At 36.4% G+C, this 24,196-nt stretch overlaps 1 long non-coding RNA gene across 1 annotated transcript; it reads right to left on the reverse strand.

Annotated features, from left to right (window-relative positions):
• Window positions 1–1,408: 1,408 nt before the first annotated feature.
• On the reverse strand, window positions 1,409–10,330 carry LOC122233082. Its single transcript, XR_006210533.1, has 3 exons — window positions 10,246–10,330; window positions 6,523–6,669; window positions 1,409–1,571 (listed from the first exon to the last, which is right to left on the reverse strand). It is a non-coding gene; the product is annotated as an uncharacterized LOC122233082 (long non-coding RNA).
• Between the last annotated feature and the right edge of the window lie 13,866 nt (window positions 10,331–24,196).

The raw sequence follows: 24,196 nt of genomic DNA on the forward strand, positions 1-24,196 counted from the left end.
TTATGCTTGTAATTTACCTTGTTCTTTGTGCTGCCTCCCACTCTACTGGAAATTCATGGGTGTTTATTGTGCCACTGGTTGAATCACTAATTTCTTGACTATGGGCCTCTTGAATGTGGTCAGTTTATTTCTTCTCCATAAAATGTCTTTTGGTTTTTCTATTTTGTATATTAATGTTTCCACGGCTCTCAGAATGGGTGGAAGAACTTAAAAACAGTTGGATACTTGGGGAAATTGAGCAACAGTCAAGACAAATATAGTTGACTAGGTTCTCCACTGAAATGGCTTCTGAGAGAGTCATCTGATCCAATCCTAGGAAAAAGGAGGGTTTGGCTCAATTCTCTAGCAGACTGTATGATTTGACTGACTTTGATGTCCCTCTGCAAGGCATGCAGAAAATCTTGTCCTCTCCTTGTTCTTCTCTCCTCACCATTGGCCTTTAATTACCTTTGACCCAGACTATTTTCAAAATTCCCAGAAGCCTCCTGAGACTAGTGTTTGTTTTGTAACTCTCATCCTGTTCCTATGTACTCAGTGATCATCTCCATTAATAATGGGTGTCAGCCTATTCATGAATTAATCACATCAGATTGAGGAATATACTCAGATAAAATCTGAGGGTTTCCACATTTCCCTGATGAAATATTCATGACATAAAGGTTTCACCTTTATAAATCATGGTTACTCTATTGATTTTTTTTCTTTCACATTTTCCAAACAAGCTCATAAATATTTTTTTAAATGTAGATCAGAGAAAACAAAATGAATGAATAGATGGGTGTACTTTTCAATTACATGCATTTCTGGTTTTACTACTGCCTTCAGCTTATATTAGCAGAATGAGATACCACATTGAAAGTGGATCTTCCAAACCTAATGGATATGGAGGCTGATTTCTTAAAAAAGTGATCTATCATAGTGACGTAATTTAAATTGAAAGATTAATTTAAGCTGAAAAATTTGCTTGCTTGGCATCTTGACAATAAAATGTTACTTATGAATGTGTATGCATTCTTTTTTTAAAAGTTTATTTATTTATTTTGCAGGGGTGGGGGGAGAGCAGAAAGAGAGAGGGAGGGACAGAATCCCAAGCAGGCTCCATGCTGTCAGCATAGAGCCTGATGCAGGGCTTGATCCCATGAAATTTGAGACTATGACCTGAGCCAAAATCAAGAGTCAGATACTTGACCACCTGAGCCACCCGAGCCATCCAGGCACCCCATGAATGTGTATACATTCTTAATTGTTCAACATGCATGTTTCTTTGATTTTATTATTTTTAATCCTTGTTGGAGGTGACACATGTGAAATGAATGGGGAAGGAAAATGTTTCTGTATGTAGTGCTGTACAATGAACCACTCTAAAACTTAGTGACTTAAAAAACACAATTTATTGTTGATTCTGTGAGACAATAGTTTCAGCTGATGTTTGCTTGATGTGGAATCAACTATGATCACTCACTAGCATTAATTTACATATATGGTCCATGTGGCCTTTCCCTGTGACCAGGTATTTACAGCATAGTAGTCTCATACATGTTGATCTGGATCTTTTACATGACAGCTGGTTTCTAAGAGGAGAAAGCAGGAATTGTCAGTCTATTTAAGTAAGGTCTGACCTCAGAAGTTCCAAATATCACTATCACCACACTCTTTTGGTCACAATAATTCAGAGTTCCCATCTAGACTCAAGAGGAAAGAAAATATACTTCTTGATAGGTAGGATGCAATGCATGTATGGGAAGGAAAATTTACCATTGGCCATCTTTGTAGACTACCACAGAAAGTATACTATACTGGTCACACAGATAGATGTCCCACAATTTATTTGCATTTCCTCAGAAAACCATAAAAGCATTTTTGTCAGGAAACTATATTTTCCCAAGAATAAAGGACCTCTTGGCACATGATTGAAATAAAAGTGACCAAGGCATATTATTAGCATGCGTATTCCTCTTTTACTATCTACTAATAATCAACTCAAATGAGAGGCCATGCTCAGGGTTCAGGTAGAATGGAATTAACCTTTTCTCTATTTATAGAAGAGGCAAAAGTGTCTGTGAGGCTGTGTGTGTGTGTGTATGTGTGTGTACTCTCCAGAAATTCTCAGGTAAGGCTCTATTGCATCAAATGTAATTATGTAACTAGGTGGACAACAGCATTTTGCTTTTGCAGTCAGGACCAGAAGGAATATTATGTAGGTATGCAGAAAAAGAAAATTCAATAACATTTCAATATACAACTAGCTTCCAAATACATTAAAAAAACAAGCCATTGTATGGTCTGAGGGTTAAAAGGGTTGATAACTGTAAGAAAAGTTGAGTTTTAGTAACCCCAGTGTCTTCTTTCTACATCATTAAAACACTTAGGGTGTTGGTATTTCCCCCACTCTCAACATTTGCCCAAAGCTCTCATTCCTCCTCTTTCTCATTCTGACCCTCATCAACAAATCATCTTAGAAACCTGTTCTTACTAACATGTAAATGACTAATAAGATTGAATATGTTATCTCTCAAGAATAATTTGCATTTAACGCAAGACCAAGGTTTATGAGGTGAATGCATTTATTTTGTCTTTGGGCATCAACCTGCAGAAGTAAAACTGTACATTGGGGTTCCTGACTTCCAAAAGTTGAATCTAGTATATCTCTAGGTCATTTTGTTTCCTCTCACCCTCTGCCACCTGTCCTTGTTGAGTTCTCTGAAAATGCAAAGTAAGGACAATGACATAAGCAAAATATAATTAGAAAAGCAATCTGTTGGAAAAAGAAATGAAATGCTTTCCAAAATGAAGCACTGTACCATGTAGAGAATTTGGGCACTATCCATTGTTTTAGAGGATCCATGCCATGGTTCCTCACCATTAGCCTTGATATTGGATGAAAGTAATTTCCATTTTTTTTGACCTTCAAACTAACTAAACTCTTTGCTGTACCAAATAATAATGCTTAAAGGAGTTTTTAGGTCCTAATAATATAATGCTTTGAAATAAGGAGTTGCATATATTATTGTAACAATTCCTTATTTTTGTTTGTAAATGACATTTTTTGATATTTTGGATAAGGAAAAAAATAGAAAAAAAGTCAATCATCATGAATAAATCAGCAGTGGGAAATGATTGAATTGTGGACTGTCTTCTCTTTCTTTCCATCCTTGATAAGCACAGTGTGTGGCTGCCATTAAGAGAAAACATGTCATGGAACCAGCTATTCTAAGCCCCAGTAAAGGGAATGGTGGTGTGCTCATGGTAGGTATCCTGGTGCTTGAGGGCAAATGGGGAAGCTCAGGACATGAACTGTTGTCCTGGGAGAACATGTATGAATGTGAGGAAATAATGGAGGGCCCACTTGTCTAACAAAAGAAGCAGCAGTGGTAAGTGTGTTATTTGCATAAACTTGTGACTTCTCTTTGCTGAAAGTAAATCGATACCAGGTACTATGCTAGGCAATTCACATAGATTACTTCATTTAATCCTTAAGACAACTGTAAATATTATTTTGATACTTATAAATGAGGATTATTAAATAAGCAAAGTAATTTGGCCAAGGTTATACAAATAACAAATAGCAGAGGTGGGATTTGATTGAAACCTAATAAATCAAACTCTAGAATCCAGTGTCATTTTTTAGGTATAATTTATATATAGTAGAAGTCATCCTTTTTGGTATGCAGATCGATGAGTTTTGGCACATGTACACATGCATGTAATCACCCACTCAAGATATACAACAGTCTCATCACCTCCCCAAATTCCCTCATGTCCTTTGTAGTCAACACTGCCCCAAACTTGCCCAGCCCCTGCTTGTTATCTGTCTCCTTTCTCTGTAGTTTTCACTTTTCAAGAATCTCATAAATGGAATTATAAAGCATCTAGCCTTTTGAGTCTGGCTAGTTTCATTTAGCATAATGCACTCAGAGCTAGCCATGTTATTGCAGAAATCAGCAGTTTATCTCTTTTTATTGCCCAGTATCTTTATTCCATGAGATACCCAAGTATGTTTATCTATTCATCCACTGAAGAACTTGGGGTTATCTCCAGTTTTTCAGATCATATCATCTAAACTATGATGAAATCCCACCTCTTCACAACCAGAAATATTTCTTAATTATTGTAGCCAATGTCACCATTGATATCTTTTTTTAAGTATTCTCTCTCTGGTTCCCTGAGAACTTTTGCCTAGAGCTAGAAAGAAAGACCAAGTGTGCTGTGATTCAAGTGCAATTCCACAGTGTGAGGTTCTCTCTCATGCATAAATACCATTACATTTTCTTTATAAAAATCATGTTGTACCTGTCACCCAACAAGTGCTTAAAACTGGACAGAATGAATAAAGAAGCAAATGAATACCAAATAAATTATCCAAATTAATTCTCTAGCACAAGAAATAGAGGAGATGATGTAAAATTCAGATCAGTAATCCAGCCTTGGTGTAAAAATATGTAGAGCAATAAATGATTCATAATGTACCAAGAAATATTAATATGGGATTCTATAAGTCTGTGGTTTGTTTCCCTACACTGTGCCAACACCATTATTTGAAAAATGAGAAAAAACCCACAATGATTTTTTATTTGACTTCACAACATCAAATAACTACTTTGATTGCATTTTTTCCTAATTTTAAAGATATTTAATGTAATTAACTGGTGATTCAATTTGATTGACCAAATCAGCCATTGCTTTGACGTTGATGCTTTTCTAAAAATTTATTTTTCTTATAATAACATGGCTTCAGGATATTCCTACCCAAACATGTTGAATTAAAGTTTCAAATATCCTATCCCTTTTAGTAAGGCTATTTACTTACTATATTAAATCTATCGCAGTAAGAAATAACATTTTTTGACTAAATTCAACCTTATGATATGGTTTTCTTTGCTATTTCCCTGGCAGTGTGACTCTCAGCTAGTTTTAAAACCTCTCTGAGCTTTATTGTTTTTATCAATTAGATGAAGGTAATAACATCTCTGCCATCTACTTTGGAATATTGTGAAGCTCAAAGGAGATTATGTAGATGAACACCTAGTATATTTGGTGTAATGAGTGAGTATGTCACCAATATTTGGTGCCACTTAGCTTCTAGTACCAAGATTTTCCCTTGCATTCAACCTCATCCCTGACTACCAAGTCTGCTTACACTCTATTATTCAGGGCTTATGAGTGTTCTGGGTTCTTTAAAACAGACAAAGCTTTCTCAACAGGCAGTAGACATGGAGCTTAGTAAAGCCTTGTGGTATTGATGAGCTTCTTTCCCAGGACCTGAGGAAGGCCCTCACATCAGTGACCATCCATACTGCTGTCCAGGTAATGAGGGGGGCTCCCGGGAAATATGCTTTGCAGACTTTATTAGAGTTTGTTGTTTTGGCTCATTTCCCAATAAGGTTTATGCACAGCCGACACGCAGGGCTAGACAAAGCTGATCTTACTCCTCTCCAAATCCCCACCCCAACTCCTGTCAGGCCAGATCCCCTCTGAGGTCACACCTCACCCTCCTCCCTCTGCAGCCCAGGTCACCCTGCTTTAGTCTGTAAAGCCATGGATAAATGACCTTTCTGTCATTTTGTCAGTAGTTCTTCACTTTTCATTTTCAAAAATATGTTTTGAAACAATCTGGATATCTCTAACTGATTAAGAGAAAAGTCCCCGTACAATGTAACAGGAAAAATGAAAATACAAAAATAAAGATTTCAAGACAATTTCTGAATAGAAGTGTAAAGCTCTATACTAATAACAATGATTCTTACTGAATATGTCCACTCTAACTCTGGCAGTTAGGTTTCTGACAACTCTAACGATGGAATTACAGACAAAATTACAGATGAGAACTTATGACAAAAATAAAGTAAAGGGGACTGAGGTTGTGAGTGAACTATGGAAGTCTTTGAAAATATATTCATCTCAGGACACCAGGGTGACTTAGTGGGTTAAGCATCTGACTCTTGATTTTGGCTCAGGATGTGATCTCATGGTTCATGAAATCTAGTCCCGAGTCTCCGTGGGCTTTGCGCTGACAGTGTGGAGCCTGCTTGGAATTCTCTCTCTCTCTGCCCCTCTCCTGCTCACACCCCCTCTGTCTGTCTGTCTCTCTCTCAAAATAAATAAACTTAAATAAAAAGAAAATATATGTATTTTTTTAATGTTTATTTTTGACACAGAGAGAGACAAAGCATGAGCCAGGGAGGGGCAGAGAGAGGGAGACACAGAATCCAAAGCAAGCTCCAGGGTCTGAGCTGTCCTCACAGAGCTGGATGCGTGGCTTGAATTCACAGGCCGTGAAATCATGACCTGAGCCGAAGACGGTCGCTCAACAAACTGAGCCACCCAGGCGCCCCAAAAAGAAAATATTTTTACCTCAGTTAAGATATCATATACTAAATAAGGACTAGTTCAGTAATATTTTACATATCTAAAATTAATACAAATTGGGGCTACATCTAATTTCCAACTGACATTTTTGCCCACTGGTAACTTTACATCTTCATGCCATAATAGCTTTTATGAAATGTTTATAAAATTGTTTACCTTGGTTGTAGATAATATGCAGAATGCAGCATATGGTAGATATTGACTCATTCAACTCTTTTCTAATCCTCTTGTGTTTTGCCTTATTGCAGAAGTGCTTTATAGCTTAGATTCTGCCAATACTTGGTGGATGTGCCCCTGAAAGAACTGGCAGGAAAAAGTGAGATGGGAGACTTTTGCTAGTGGGCAAAACATGTGAGCATTTGTCTTCTCAGCAACAGCAGAAACACGAATTTAAGTATGCAGTGCATAATTTTGTGGGTGTTGAGAATTTGGTAGGATATCCCTTTTATTGGCAAGGTCTGTGGCTGTGATGGTATGGTTCTAGAGCCAGTTGTTTTGTCAGAAGCTTCCTGGTCCTCAAATGGAAGCAGAAGGAGTGTGGGCTAGAGTCCATTGTTGAAGTAATGGCTTCCTCGACTTACTAGTCATCCCTTGTCTTCCTTATTGCAGGGACAGCAGCTTTTTGTGTATGGGTCAGTTCTGCAGAGATGTTTTCAAATTTAATCTTGGAACCCCTGCCTAGAACCTATTCCTCTGGCTCTTCCACATTTTTTAAAGCAACCTATTTTGTAGATTAAATCATTTTGTATTTGAACCCTGATCTATGCATAAACTAAAATGTATTGGTATAATTATTCTCCAATTTTGATACCCTTTTTATTTATAATTTGAAATTATTGACTTTCTTCTCAGGAGTTCTATTGCCCATTACAAAGGCACAGAGTAACTTGTTTACCTAAGATGGAAAGCGACTAATGCAATATTTCATTAGTAAATTCACTTTTATTTCTCAAATACTGTCCTCATTGATAAGGTTAGTTATAATATTAGCTCTGTTTATAATAACTTCAAGCCAGAGCACAATGAGCTTTGCAGAATTTAGGATAATTGTCCATCTACCCCTTTTTCATAAGGTACAACCCCCACTGTATATGCAGGCAACTGAAATCACTTCTAAAAGGAAAATGATTCTCCATATTTTCATATCTTCCAAATCTGCACTGCAGACACCTCCCGTACTTTTTCATCCCTTTTCCCTTATAATCACCCCAAATTAAATAGTTTGAGATTAGAGAGTATACAAAACTAAATTGTTCTAAATCTGGAATAGCTACTCAGAGATACGTATGTACTAGAATGTGTTATGAGTAGCAATCTGTATGGGGAAGAATTGTCACTAACTTTATAGTTGTATTTTTTGTCAAAGTGACCAAAATATATTTGTTTTCTTCTTTCAGAGAAAATATCACAGAAGCACTCATGAGAGTATTTTTTTAATTTAAATTTATCCCAAGTCTCTGTCTTGATTTAAATCCTAAATAATTAAAACTAATATATTTTGTTTTATATTTTCTTTTAATTTATTTCCAATTTTACTTGGACAACACTTAAATATAAATTTCCCTGTCATTTTTCCTATCAATGCCCTTGGATGTTATTGCTAAAATGGTCATAATATTTGTTTATATTTTTACCACATTCTTTTGCCTGTTTTCCTTCATTTCAAAAAGATCTTTTGTGAACAAAGGGTTGGAGGGAGAGGAAAGAAGGAAGAGGTAAAGGAGATGGAGGAGGAGAAGGAGAAAACCTTTTATTTTGTCCAAGATAATGAAATAATACAGGCACAGAACTCACAAAATGTTGGCTAAAGGCTACTAAAAACATTCCACCTCTGGCCATTGCCCTTGAGAATGCACTCTATGTCTGGTGTTTAACAGTCTGGCATTTTAAGTGGTACACTGAAGCTTAAAAATATATATTTAGCAGTTTACTTTGGATTAGCTTTGACTACTTTTTTTCTATATCTGGATTTGGGAAAAACAAAAAAAAGGGGGAAGGGGCTGGCTGGAAAAAGAGTAGCAGGAAAAGTTGAAACAAATACAAGCAAAGGAAAGAAGTTCATCAGAGAGACCTCGGTTTGCCTTCAGCCACTAGTTCCTATACACTGAGCCCATCTCAAAGCATGTGCATAAGTTGTATGTGTGGGAGCTGTTTTCACTGCTGAAGGGTTCATCTGTGATTCCCACTGAATGGTACATAAAATGAGGCCAGGATTTGGCCTTGCATGACTGAAGTAAGACAGTATCTTACCCTTGCCACCTACATTCTTATCCTTAGAAATGCTGTGGGAATTTAAGGAGGTGATGTTTGCAAAGCATTTAAAACCCTCAAAAGAAAGTTCAGATCTCTCTAGTAATAAAAATGTTGTTGTTATAAATCCCAAACTAGACACAGGTATGAAAGTTTCAACCTCAGCCAGATTTGGGATTTCAGTGTATTTTAGATCCACCAGATAAAGAAAATACTAGGTCTTCTACAGAAGGAGAATGCTAATGTGTGATTTTTTTTTCCAGATAGACCTGAACCCAGAGGAAAGAAGGGCATGGGCAAACTAAATCAAGATAAATAGAAAATATACCCCAAAATACAATATCCTTCAAAATAAAAAGAAAACCCTTAAAGGTTTTAGGAATTAACAAAGAATACACAAGATGTCTGTAGGCAAAAAGAAAATGCAAGTCTATTAAACAACATAGAAGTACTGATTAAAAGGAGACATTGCATATTCTTGAGTCGGACAACATGATATATAGTAGATATTCTAATGAATCTTTCAGTTGCAAGCAATTCTAAAGAAATTCTGACTTGATTTTTTTTGAACAATCTAAGAGTTTTTGTTTTTGTTTTTAATGTGAAAGGGAATCAAAGGGGAAAAAGTCACCTTTGAAAATGTAAAACAAAGGGGCCACTTGTTCTATCAATTACTAAAACATATCATAAAACCTTTGTAATAAAAGTCATCCATGCCCTGATGTAAGGACAGGCAAACTGATTTCTGGAACAAAATAGGGAGCTCAGTGATGGAATCACATATAGAGAGAAATATAATACATGAGTGAATCACACTACAAACACATGGGAAAAGAGGGAATGTTCAGCTGGTCAGCTTTCTCTATAGTGGATACATAGTAAGTAGATAGATCGATGATAAATAAATGATAGATAAATGATGATAGATAGGTAGATAGATAGGTAGATAGATAATTTGCAGACTAACACAGGAATCCAAGACTCCAGGATTAGGATTTAGAATTAGGACCTAATGTGAAAGATAATATTATAAAAATCCTAGAAGATAATGGAGGATGATTTTAAAAGCAAAATAAATGATTAATTTTATCACACTAAAATTAAAGATTTCAGGGATCAAATATGTAAGGTACAGATTTGAAGTTATTTGTAATGTCAAAGTTTATAAGGAATTTACATCTATCATTTTTTAAAAATCTCATAAAAATCAACAAGAAAAAGGTGAGAATCAGATAGAAAATGTGCAGAAGACATAAACACTCATTCACAAAAGAGAAAACCCAAAAGCCTAGCAAGCATATGAATTCATTAGTAACTAGATTTACTAAATTTACCATTCTGGACATTATCAAACATTGGTGGAACTGTAAGAGTATGGAAGCCATCAGGTCCTGCTGGTGAGATGCAGCCTGTGAAATCCTGTAAACCATTCTAGCCAAAAAGAATTAAATGTCAGGTACTATGCCTTATGAACTGGCAACATGCCTCCTGGTATATGTATATCAGAGGAAAGTCAGAGAATGTGTGTAAAGACAATTAAGAGTGACCTTTTTTTAGATAGTAGGGAGTTGGAAGCAATCAAGTTGTCTACAGTTGGGGGACTGGATAAGTAAAATATGATGGATTCACCCAATGGAATACTTTGAGGTATTAGAAGCAACCAACTAGATGCATACACAGCAACATACACAGATCTTCAGAATCAATGCTGAGTGAATCTAGAAAATAAAAATAAGAATTAGCACATAATTTCATTTGTATCCATTAAAAATATATCTTATATTTTTTTAAAGAATATATATAACAAAAAGAATACATATTAAACATGCTTGAATAGTATTGTTACTTATTAGTGATGTGGGAGATAGGAATAAGAGTTAGGGGCAGCAGGGAAGAGAGGAAGGAAGGAAGGAGGGAAGGAAGGAGAGAAGGAAGAAAGGAAGGAAGGAAAGAAAGGGAGAAGGAGGGAAGAAGGGAGAAAGAGAAAGAAGGACTGATGGAGAGAGGGAAGGAAAACAAGCCAGGCCTTGCATGGACCCATCATGACAGTATGCCATGATTTCCTCAAATTTCTGTAGGAAAGGATTGAGGTAGCAACCCTCAAAAATGCTAAGATCCTGGATATTAGTCATTGCTCCTTCCCCCAGGCAGCACTACTTAGTTATTTTCCCCTTTCTCCTGTGCTTCAGAAGTTCAAGTGGCTCAAATAGCCTCCAGAGGTATTGACAGGGAGAGAGGGAGGGAAGTTACAGATGCTTTGCCTTAGCTAACACCATTCCCCTCTGGCCACTTTGTATACACCCATTTCCTTCAGTTAAGGGAGGGATGAATCATATGGAGCAGGAGGGTACAACAAACTCGTTTTTTTGTTTTGTTTTGTTTTGTTTTTTAATATATGAAATTTACTGTCAAATTGGTTTCCATACAACACCCAGTGCTCATCCCAAAAGGTGCCCCCTCAATACCCATCACCCACCCTGCCCTCCCTCCCACCCCCCATCAACCCTCAGTTTGTTCTCAGTTTTTAACAGTCTCTTATGCTAACAAACTCGTTTTAATTTACTTAACTATGTGTGTTTTCTCCTGGCAAAGTGGTTATAGAGCCAGTACTGGATGATCCCAATGGGAGCATGGTTCTAAGGGAGAAAAGCACTTTGATGCCTCATATTCTTCCATAGTAAACACTTCACATCACCCTCTTATTTTGCTTATGATAAAAAAACTAGTATACCCTAGTAGAAACAAAGGGAAATTTTACCACTTGGAGGGTCATCCAAAATGTTGTTTGGAAAGTAAACCTTACATGCACATTCTCAGACTAAGATTATTTACTGCTTTGAAGCTATCAATAACAGAGACAATTAAATTAGCTAGGTTAAAAGCCCATTTGAGCTGAAGAACTCTATTATAAAATTAAAGTTTGTGGAAAGCGGCACTCACCAGCCCTTCTCACATGAAATTGATGGAGAGGCTCTTTGGGTTTGTTAAAATTCAGAGAGGATTAATAGCTTTTACATTGGAAAATATTACTCTGAAAGAGTTCACAGGCTTTAAAATACTTTACCCATGTTGGGGCGCCTGGGTGGCGCAGTCGGTTGAGCGTCCGACTTCAGCCAGGTCACGATCTCGCGGTCCGTGAGTTCAAGCCCCGCGTCGGGCTCTGGGCTGATGGCTCGGAGCCTGGAGCCTGTTTCCGATTCTGTGTCTGCCTCTCTCATTGCCCCTCCCCCGTTCATGCTCTGTCTCTCTCTGTCCCAAAAATAAATAAAAAACGTTGAAAAAAAATTAAAAAAAAAAAATACTTTACCCATGTAAATGAGGATTGGTTTCATTGTTTTATTTTAGATCTTATTTTTTTTTTTAAAGAATCAATAGAGAGGAGTGGGGGGGGGTGGTTAGGTAACTTCTTTGAGAAGTGTATTCTGACTGCTCCCAGAAGGTATGCAATTTGTTTGTCAAAGCCAAAACAGTCAATAAGTCAAGTAAGTCAAAGTGGCTTTGGTTCCGTCTTAGAATAAACACTGAATTTCTTTATTAACTGATCAAATACAAAGTTCAAATGGAACTGCAATGTTCTTTTGTGTGGGAAAAATAATGGATTATAACAAATATCTCAGTTTGGGAGGTATAGCAAGCACAGTTTAGTAAGACATTTTCTTTTTTATTTTCTGTTTATTCATTTTTGAGAGACAGATCATGAGTGGGAGGGGCAGAGAGAGAGGGAGATGCAGGATCTGAAACAGGCTTCAGGCTCTGAGCTGTCAGCACAGAGCCCAACTCGGGGCTTGAACCCACGAACCGCAAAACCATGACCTGAGCAAAAGTCAGCCATTCAACCAACTGAGCCACCCCGGTGCCCCACAAGACATTTTCTGTGTCAACCTCCAATCACCCTGGCATACTGACAATGGTGACTGAAATTTTTTTTAAGCCTCTTTCCTGAGTCAAGAAAAGAAAATGTGTCCTGGCATCTGGTAGCCCTCAATGTAGGTTGACAAGTGCATTCCAGGCTAGGGTTCCTTTTCTCTGATGTTGGTGGTCTGACACCCTTACAAATTCCTCCCTTCCTTCTTTCCTTCCTTCCTTCCTTCATCCATTCCTCTGTCATATTTCCCCTCTCCCTTTCTTTCTCTTCCTTCCTGTCTTTTTTTTCCCCTTTCTCTCAGTTAATGGCCATTTTCTTTTAGTAACAGCCTTACTTCCCAAAGAATTAATTAAATATTTATATCCAACCCAGATATTAAACCAGTTCTTCTTCATTCCCCTTAATGCTAAGCCAGCATTTCCAGTTTCTTCTTGGAGTCTCTACTCAGCCATCTCATATTCAACAATTCCAATACTTAGCATAACACTTTCTAGTTCCATCTACGTTGCTACAAAAGGCCATATTTCATTCTTTCTCATTGCCACGTAGTAGTCCATTGTGTATATAAACCACAGTTTCTTTATCCAGTCATCAGTTGATGGACATTTAAGGCTCTTTCCATAATTTGGCTATTGTTGAAATAAGTCATACAGAGAAAGACAGATACCATATGTTTTCACTCTTATGTGGATCCTGAGAAATTTAACAGAAGTCCATGGGGGAGAGGAAGAAAAAAAAAAAAGAGGTTAGAGAGGGAGAGAGCCAAAGCATAAGAGACTCTTAAAAACTGAGAACAAACTGAGGGTTGATGGGGGATGGGAGGGAGGGGAGGGTGAGTGATGGGTATTGAGAAGGGCACCTTTTGGGATGAGCACTGGGTGTTGTATGGAAACCAATTTGACAATAAATTTCATATTTAAAAAAACAATTCCAATGCTGGTTGTATTATCAGTCTCCTCAAATAGGACTCTCTTTCAAATTCTCTGTCATTCATTTCATATCCACACCTTGTCCCAATCTAGAACCATGGGAAACCACTTCTATTTTCTCACAACCAACATTTTCTCAGCCACCTCCATGTCAAACACTTAAAATTAGGCATCCTGGATTCATTCCCTATCTCCAGAACTCTGTTTTCTGACAAGTTACATAAAATCCCTAGCCTCATTTGCCTCATCTCCATCATATGATACCACCTTCCTAGTACGTTAGGGCTAAAATGAGATACCCCATGTAAAACATCACACAGTGCCTTACATGTAGTAATATCTATAAATGTGAGCTAGTTCTATTTTCCTCCAATTGTCTTTTAAGTCTGTTTCATCCACTGTGCTATAGCCTTCAGCCTTTTATCATCATCATCCCTTACCAAAAATCAGCTTCTGTCTGGTCTTTGCCCACCTGAAAAATCCCCATCTTATCTGGTCACTGCTCTGCTGCTTCAAAAACCTAATATTACCATGTAATTCTAATGTTCTAATCCATTAATTGTTTTACCATTGTCTTTAGATTGAAGTAGAAACCTTTCATGAAGGTATGTAAGGCACTTCACACTGCCCCCATCTATTATCTGGCCTTGTCTCCCACTTTTTTCCCAATTAGCTCTAAACACAGAGAACCTCCATAGTCCCAACAACAGGCCATGCTCTTTTGCACTTCCCTGTCATTATGCTTCCTCTTCCCTCTTCCTGTAATGTTTTTCCCACCTGTCCCCATATAACATTCTGCATAATCCAGCTGCATTCATGATCACCTACTTTATGAAGTCTTCTTTAACTTCTGTAGGTAAGGTAAGCCCCATCTTTCTCCATGACACTAAAACTCTTTGCACCTACCACTGTAGCACTAAGCATATTGCATTATGATGATATGTTTTCAAAGTAGTTGTTTTTGTTTGTTTGTTTTGTTTTCAAAGTAGTTGTAAAGGCAAGTTTGTGCAGAGCACCTGGGTGACTCAGTTGGTTAAGCATTCCACTATTGATTTAGACTCAGGTCATGATCTCATGGTTCATGAGATTGAACCCTGCATCAGGCTTTGCTCTAACAGTGTGAAGTCTACTTGGGATTTTTCTCTCCCTCTCTCTGCCCTCCCACCCCCACCCCATTTGCGCTCTCTCTCAAAAATAAATAAATAAATAAACATTTTTTTAAAGCAGTTTTGTGCAAGAGAGGAAAGAGGGCATTTGTTCAATAATTTAATGATCCTGTCTCATCTAGGCACACTCTACCTCTGAAGATCTTCTATGTCTGTTTTTCTCAGTACAGTTCCCTCCATGATTCTACCAAGAATTCCAATGGGGATGATGAGTTCAGTGATGCTCCTTCAATCATTTGTTACATGTAGTCCTTTCCCCGGTTTATCACCACTCATATTAGAACCTGGTAATTCTGGCCTTCATTCATTTTAGTCAAAGATAAAACTACCCACTAATGGACAAGAGAATTTGGAAAAGCAAATAATTAGAGTTAAGAAACATATAAATATAAATTTATTTATTATTCATAAAGATTGAAATAACGATTGCCTTTTACTAAGAATAAGGTCTACCATATGATACTTTAAATTTTCAAAAGCAATTCTGTACATATTCAGTCTTTTCAACAACTGTCTGTTGTAGACAGGGAAAACATTATTATCTCTATTTTACTAAAGAAGAAATTGAGGCTCAGAGAGGGTAAATGTTTTTTCAAGGTTACAGGGCTAGTGAATAGCAAATCCAAGAAACCATATCATCTGATTAATAGTATACTGTTCTTTCATATTTTTTTATATTTTTATTTATATATTTCTTCAGCTGGATGCCATCCCATCATTCAGAGAGTTCACTAGAATTACATGTGTTAGTAAACATTTTGTTAAAAATTTCAGAGAGCCTTTAAAAAACTATTGACATATTTTTAAATTGGGTTTTTATTTCATGATAATAAAAACACATGATCATGGTAAGAAACTTGAAAAAAAGTCTTTGAAAGAAAGAAAAAATAAAGTATAATTTTCCCACATAGAAGCAAACATTATTAATATTTTTTGCTAATGTACTTTCAGTCTTCTTTCTGTGCCTGATTTATTTGTTTGCTTTACATTGTTATGGTAGTATTTTGTTCAGTATTTTATTCTGCTTCTTTCATGTATTTTACCATGAATATTCTCTCATATTTTGAGAAACATGGGATTACAAACATTATTAATGTGTAAGAATATTCTGTCTTATGTCTTTGTCAGAATTTAAACAGTTTCTTATTTTTGGTCATTTTCCGTAACTTTTTTGTTATCCTTTGATTGCTATACTTTATTCCTCATTCACCCTGGATCCCACATTTCCAGATGAAAATCAAATATTAAATATACTTTTATTTATTTATAACCTATGTGCCAGGGTAACAAAATTTTAACTTGAAGTTACTGGAAATATTTGGTACTCTATAGAGATCAGAGCATTTGAGTATAGAGATATCACACCATTCTAGATAAGGTAAGTGAAACCAGTGTTAAACCTTCACTTTGTACTTCTTTCAGAACCAGTAGGTCACATCAATAAGCCATGCTCTTACTCTTGGAAGGACCTGGAAGGTGTAGCTCAGATTCAGCTTAGATTTTCTAGACCCATCTTCCAAAATGGCAATGTGTCCCATGAATCCATAGAACCTTTTTAGCTTTCTGAATATTACCTAAAAGTGAACTTTATTTAAGTGTCTTGCCTCCCTCCCTTCGTCCTCCACAGGTGGAGATATAGCTTCAATGTCTCCAACAGCACCATGAAAGAGAGTAGATAGTCAAAGAATATCACACTGCAAGGGACTTTAAAGTATATCTAGTTCAGGAATTAAAAGTATGTGATAGATCGCCTAGGTTTGAATCCTAGGCTTTTCAATTATTAGTTGTTTGAACTGAGACACGTTCTTTAACTTCCATATGCTTCAGCAGTTTAATCTCCAAAATGGTTATAATAACGTGCTTGCTTTATAGGACTATCATGAGAATTAAATGTGGTAACCCATGTAAAGTACCTAGAACAGTGCCTGACCAATACTAAAATCCTCAATAAACATTAGCTATCATTTGAATCACATAATTTCATGGGATCAGTGATGGGCACCTAGGGTCAATAACCTAGGTCCAATTATTTTTACACTAAACCAAACTTAAAAGAAATGTATTGGACATTTATTTTATAGACATCTCGGCTTGGATTGGGAGAAAAATTATTGTACTATGGTTTGGCAAAGTTTTGCTATTTTTTAAACTTGATCTCTTCAAATTGAGCTCTTCCCAGAATTTGTAAACCCTTGTGTATTACAGAGGAAATTGAATCAATAAATTTCTGATTCACTTACCCTTAACTCATCAAACTATCATTAGAGTTATTTGATGTCTGGGGAAGGCTTATGTGCCTCTATGTGCAGAGGTGTGCATATCTTCCCTTTTAAACCAATAAATCTTTTTTAGCCAGCCATAAATAGCAATGAAATGTCAAAAGATAGAAGCAGCTCTAAGCTCAAAATGGTTGAAAACCAAGTGAGCTTGTTCTAGGCAATTCACATTCTTCAGTCTGACTTAACAACCCTTGATTTTAATCGATAATTATTTCCATTCCAGAATGTGTGCACTTTCTTCCAGCTAATATTTATTGAGTGTTTGCTATGTGTCAGGTACTACTCTGTCAAAAAGGGAGACAGTAAGAAATTTTTCAAGTTGTCTGTGGACATACTCTGAGTTCACACAAGGAATATTCTGTCTGGGAAAACAAGTTCAAAGGGCATTTGAAATAGAGGGGGTCTTCAGTGACTCAGTTTTGACTTCATGGTCTTTGGCCCTGGCTCTTCCAACTAATTTCTCCATGGCTTTGTACTTGCCAGTTACAAATAAATTTGAATTCCATCTTTCAGTCTTCTGCTAGGCTCTCCATTCATTTTGACCTCCTTTACACCACTGGTTCTGATATCTGTTCAAAATTGGGACTGCTCAGGGCACTGACATCTCAGTTCTTCAGTTTTAACATGAACTACTGCTAGCAGAATGGATACTTATAGATTCAGTACCCATACATCTGGAATAGAGACTAGAAAGAAATAGCAACAAGCATGGTAGGCAGACATGTACCAGAAATAACAAGTGAGGAAAGAATAGAAGAACCATCTGGTTTCTCAAAGGAGAATGAGCAGAGGAGACCCTCAGAATATTCCTAGAACTGGTTTTTAGTTCTTTGCTCAATCTGAAGTGGCCACAAGTCTAAGAATACAGTCAAAATGAAAGGTTTATGATTTTTCTAAGGTGTGAGCAGACTGGCTTATCCTCAGAGTTTTGTGTCCTGAGAAATACTAGTATTGTTCACAGATGTGATCTTGGAATCATTAATATTTGTTTGAAGTCTTATTTAGCTTTTCTAAGCCTCACTTTCAACTGTGGAATTAGGATCTAACTCATAGAAATTTTGTAAGAATTAAATGTGGGTTTTTTGGTTTGCATGTGACTCATTTAAAGCAATATTCAATTAATGTCAGATACTAATACTATATTTTATTTTCCTTAGAGTAAGAACATACCTAAATAAATCCCAAACAACAAAGGATACTGTTAATGAGGAAATATTATTTATTTTGAGGCATCAGTTGCTTGAATTTTTACTTACTAAGCCATGGAGATAGGTAGACAAATCCATAGTTAACTTCTAAACAGGGAGAAAACATAAACAAACAAACAAAAATAAATAAATGAATAAATAAATAAATAAATAAAATTAAAATGCTGGACCAAACCAGGGAGTCTGATTAGTAGCAGCATTCAAGCTGAGGTCAGCCTTTCAACCTGCTTGCTGCTAAGAAACGCATCTCTGCTAGCAGTGAATTAAAACATCAAGAAAGAGACAGAACTCAAACAGGCAGTGCCTGGTACAACAGTGCTGAAAACCTGACATAAATAAATAGCAACATTGCTTTTTAAAGACTGAAATAATCAATGCAATGTGCCAAGAAAGATAGAAATTTACTCTTTGCTCACTCTGGATACAAATATAACCTCATTGTGACAAGAAGGTCTCCTGCTTTGTTGGACAGGAGGTTTGGGAAGGGGACAGAGGATCTAATCTGGGGTTTTAGTTTCTTATATAACTTCTTTTTTTGAAATGGTAGGAGTTAATAATAAACACTTTGATAGTATGTTGGAAATAACAGGCCACCCACTGACTCAATGAATTTTGGATTTAAAATAACCTGAGCTATGGAATAAGATTGCAGCAGAGATCTCAAAACAAGTTGCAGTTTTGATGGAACACATACTAAGAGAAACATAAGCATTTGACACTTTTACTATGAGGATTTTTAGGTTCTTCTGTGGGCACATTTTTTTCCCTAAATATGCCTATGGACATATATATATATACCCATATATTTATATTTACCCATGTATGTATATAAATATTTTCAAATAGTACATGAAAATAAAGTTCCTTATTTACCAAAGTAACAAATATTACTTATGGAAAGTGCAGGAAAGTTGGATAAAACTCAAATTGTGGATAATGTTTGGAAGCAGAACCTCTTTTAGCCAGCATTCAGTGTTAGATTACAGAAAACGGTCTAGCAAGTTTAAGTAGAAAGTTATTTAATATAAGAAAATGGGTGTTCACAGAAACCTTGCAGTACCTGGAGAATCAGGCTCGAGTCTGTTTCTAGGAACAACTTCTAAAGCAATACCGTGGAACTGGCCAACAGAAGAGCAAATACCTCTGTCACTATTAATAATCTAGAAAATGACTGAGAAGATAGTGCATTTTGAAATCCCCTACTACATCTCTGGTGTCTTGGAATAATCCACCTCTTCTATAATAAATCTGCCCCAAATTTTTGACTTCTACCCTCTATTTCAACCCCTTGCTAGACCATGGGCCACCTACTTCTTTAGAAAATCCAGCATGTCCATGACTGTGCGGCTACAGAAGGAGTGGAAGCAACAGAAGATCAGCCTCATAGGAGTCATTTTCTGACTTTGAAATCTCATGCATGTGATTCTGAATGGTGGCTCCTAACCCATATCCAGAATTCCAGCTGCAAGAGTCTGAGAAATTCTCTAGACTTAAACATAGGAGGCACCCTGGAGAGATGTGTTGGTGTACAACCTTGGGAACTTCTTGGGTAAAATCTGAAACAGTCCCATAAATGGAGAGGAAAGGGAGACCAAAGAAAGATGCAGAGCAGTTAGATTGGTAGGTGGCAATTTTAATAAGCAAAGCAACCAACAATCATGGCTTATAGTGGGTGGTCTTAAAACAAATCAATGGCCACTCCCACCCACCAGAATCTTAAAAGTTAGAGGCCTTTAAAAGGATTCAGTCACATATACTTTCCAGATGTTCTCAACAACACATTGCTCTATCAAGACTATGTCCTTGAAAATAGTTCCCATTTGGGAACAGTAGGCAGATCATACATCCAAGGACAGAGGAGGAGCCTCCGATTGCTTGGGCTGAGCTTGCATGTCAATTGCAGTTACACTCTCTCAATTACCTCCTTCAACAAGATGTTGAAATAGATAAGGAGAGAAGCAATCCACTGGATCTTCCACAGCGCCAGTGCAGACAGAGGAAACAACAGTAACAAAGACAAGAAGGCATAAAACTATATACCACATTCAGTAAGAAAGAAATTCTTGTGTGGCTTGGATATAGAGTGGATATCAGGGAATTGGAGGGAGAATTCACAATAGGGAGGGTGAATCAGATTAAGAAAGCAACTTTGTGGCCTACTAAGCACTTTGGATTTTATCCAGTAGGTTCATAATTACCATTTTAGCTAGTAGGTTCATACTTCAGACATTTATATACCACCTATACAACTTTTGTCATCACTATGTACTATTATTTACTTTATTCTTTCCCTTAAAGTGATTTTAAATAGTCACCGTGTTTTTATTTAGCCTTATTCACATAATGTCCATTAAATCACCAATTTGATGTGCTAGCTATGATATGTGTCTTTTCCTAATACAAATCACAGTAAGTGCAAAACTTTTTAAAGAAAAAAAATACACATCACCTAAAACCACCTTCTTTTTTTTTCTTCTAAGTTTTTATTTAAATTCAAGTTAGTTATCATATATATATAGTGCAGTATTGGTTTCTGGGGTAGAATTTAGTGATCCATCACTTACATGCAACACCCAGTGCTCATCACAACACATGTCCTCCTTAATTCTCATCACTCATTTAGCCTATCCCACCACCCCCCTCCCCTCCAGCAACCCTCAGTTTTTTCTCTATAGTTAAGAGTCTGTTCTATGGTTTGCTTCTCTCTCTACTAAAACCATTTTCTGTGTCACCAAATGTTATGAGTACCACAGTTTGAAAAATATGGGTATAGATAGTGAGAAACACTGACAGCCTTATAAACATGGATGTGGCAAGATCAGATATGTATTTTAAAGACACTGACAATGAATATGATGAATTAGAGGTAAGTTTAAAGGCATGAGTCCAGGTAAAAATGTAATATTATTTGAATTGGGATAATGTTTATAGGAATGAAAGGAGAAAAGTGAGTAAAGAAAAGTAAAATTCAGAACTGGAACGGATGGGATTCAGTGACTGACAGTTTTAGGAATTCAGAATGATGGAGGAGTTTATATTGACTGTAAAGTGCTAGCTTAGCTGACAACTAACTAGTGGATGGTGCTATATTAAACTAAGGTGGTAAACACCAAAAAAAATCTGATTTTAGAATATGTACCCCAAGAAGTCCAGCTGAACATGTTTAATTTTTAAGTGCATTTGGGATATAACTGGAAATTAACACCTTGATAGCTATCAATTCATGTTTAGAGTTCATAAAAACAGTTCTGGGACACAGTTAAGTTTGTGGAGTCATTGACCTAGCTGCATTTGGTTAGTTAGAGTCATAGAATGGGCATAAGACTTAACTGAGAAAATGACGATGCCAAACTTTAAAGTAGGGTATAAGAAGGGGAACCAGAAAAAGAGACTGAAGAACTCAAAGAGTGATCCACAAGCCATTGAAGAAGAGTTATCAGTAAGAAAAGACTGTTGACAAGATCATATTTCCAAAAAAAAAAAAAAAAAAAAAAAGAGACTGAAAACAAACCATTAGATTTGGCCATTAGGATAAGGATGTTCTGTAATTGAGCAGTTTGCATAGGGTTGTCAGAGCAGAAGTTATACTGTACTGAGCTGAATAACAATTGGGTTGTAAACAAATGGAGATTGTAACTTTAGAACAGTGATTCTCAACCAGGCATGACTTTGTCCTCCAAGAGACAGTTGGCAATGTCTGGGGACATTTTTGGTTATCACAACTGGAGAAGTGCTACTGATGTCTAGCAGGTGGAGGCTAAGAATGCTAATCTATAATACAGGACAGCTCCCATCGCAAAAATATTATTTGGCTTAAAGTATCTAGTACCAAAGTTGAGAAATCCTGCTTTAGACAAAAACTTTAAAGTCTGGTTGTGCAGAGAAGAGAAGAAGGATGGTGACTTGTTATGGAGGAAGAATCAACATTTTCTTAGAGAGAGATTTGAGCCTAAGAGAAAAAAATAAGTGAAGGAGAAAGAAAATAAATACAGAATAGTTCATCAAGTTAAATTTGATTGTGACACAGTTCGTGGGTTCAAGCTCCATGTCAGGCTCTGCACTGACAGCTCAGAGCCTGGAGACTGCTTCAAATTCTGTGTCTCCCTCTCTCTCTGCCCCTCCCCTCACTCGCACTCTGTCTCTTTGTCTCTCAAAAATAAATAAACAGTAAAAAAAAATGGTGATAAAAGAGAGTATATTCCAAAGTATAACTGAGGGATGAAATTTGGACAGCAGAAGGAATTTCCACCACTCCCTCTTCCCTTCTAAGATGAGGAAGACAAAGAACAGGCAAAAATATGAATGTAGATAAGTGGTACATGGGAGAGTATTGTCAGTTTATGGCTGAGAAGTAGGAAGCCACATTATCATGAGAGAGGGGGAAGAACATAGAAAACAATAAAAAGAACAGACCTTAAGAAAAATGGTAAAATTTGGAGCAGCGAAAGGTGGGATTGCAAAGAGAACAAAAGAGAGATGTGTAAGTAATCCTTAAGCAGCCCTAAAGAACAAGTTGAGTTTTGAAATTACAAATATGTAAGGGAACTGACTTGCATTTTCTCAGACAACACTCAACAACCCATGAGCAGTATCAGAGAAAACAGATGTTTTGGGGTTGCCAGGATACGGGCTTTCCAGAAAGGTGAATTCACCCGACAGAGATTCTGGTGAAATATGGTTTTGACATGACTGTCCCTATCACAAGTCATGTCTTGAATGTAGTTGTATACTCCCAAATATCTAGGCTATAAAACGATTATTGATTAAAATAATCCTTTGGGGTCAGGAATAATATCTTGCTAATCACTCTTCGACAATAGTTTTAATTCCTTTTTCTTTTGTCATCTGCATAGATGCTAAATAAATCAGGGATAATTGAATGATGAAGCTGATAATCTAAACTGAATTTAGAGTTAGAATGTTCTTTCACACAATACTCATTTTTGGTTCTGCATTTATTTTATTATATTTTAATTTTGCACGCTCAGAACCTCAAATTCTCTTTTTTTCCTACTTTCTTCAGTGTGTCTTAATTCTTTATGGCTGATTTTATCATTTTATTATTAGTGCTTCATTTGCAAGTTGCCCATTCTCTCTAGGTTCTTTTGGGCTCCAGGTTTTATATTGCATGACCTATTAATGATATAGCTCATTTTGTGGCGAATGTTACATCCTTAAGACATTTACAAAAACACCCGATATATCTTCAGTTGTAATTAGGTCAAATAATTCTACAAAATTTCTTTTGTTGATTGATTCTATGGACTCATCATGGCTTTTAGTGCTATTTTTTTTTTCCTGGCACACAGATAATTATTTCTATTACCATCCTCAAATAACAATGCTTTTCTTCTCCAGTCTTTGTCTGGAGCTGCCCATTAGCTCACTGACATCAGAGTTTCTAAAATGTTGTTTTTGTCCACAATTAATTTACCCCAGAAATTTCAGCTGAGCTGCAAGCATCTGGTTTTCAGCTCAGTTCAGCTATTTTTTAATCCAGATCTCTTATATTTTCAAATAAGCATTTTGGAAGTTCGGGTGCATTCTAGATTGTGTGGAGAGGATCCAATTTGGAGGTATAAGTTTATAAACTTACTAGAATACCGTCTTTTTTTTAAAGTGCAGATATATGTTGATTTCATTGCTGAATGATTTTCTCCTCTTCAGTTTTATCAAACTATAACTAGATATCAGCTGATTTTATTTAAATATTTACTTGCCATATTGACTTGCAGACCTGATCTCAGTCAATATACCTTTTGAGCTTTCTTAAACAAAGAACCAGCTATTTTTATAACTCAATTATAGTAAGTTATAGAACAATAACAATTCTAAAGTATAAATCTCTTGGTTCACCTTGTTAGTATATCAATTAGATTTGACCACTATGAACATTGACTTCCTCTGATCAAGGTTACAAAATAGTTCAACAAACTAAAATTCCTATTTTTTTATTGGTTTCAGAATTCAGTGATTCATCACTTACATACAACACCACACATCACAAGTGTCCTTCTTTAGTATCCATCACCCATCTAGCCCATCTCCCATCTACCTCCCTCCATCAACCCTCAGTTTGTTCTCATATCATTAAGAGTCTCTTGTGGTTTGTTTCTCTTTCTTCTCCCCCACA

Source organism: Panthera tigris, chromosome D4, assembly GCF_018350195.1.
Source record: "Panthera tigris isolate Pti1 chromosome D4, P.tigris_Pti1_mat1.1, whole genome shotgun sequence".
NCBI classification, from domain to species: domain Eukaryota; kingdom Metazoa; phylum Chordata; class Mammalia; order Carnivora; family Felidae; genus Panthera; species Panthera tigris.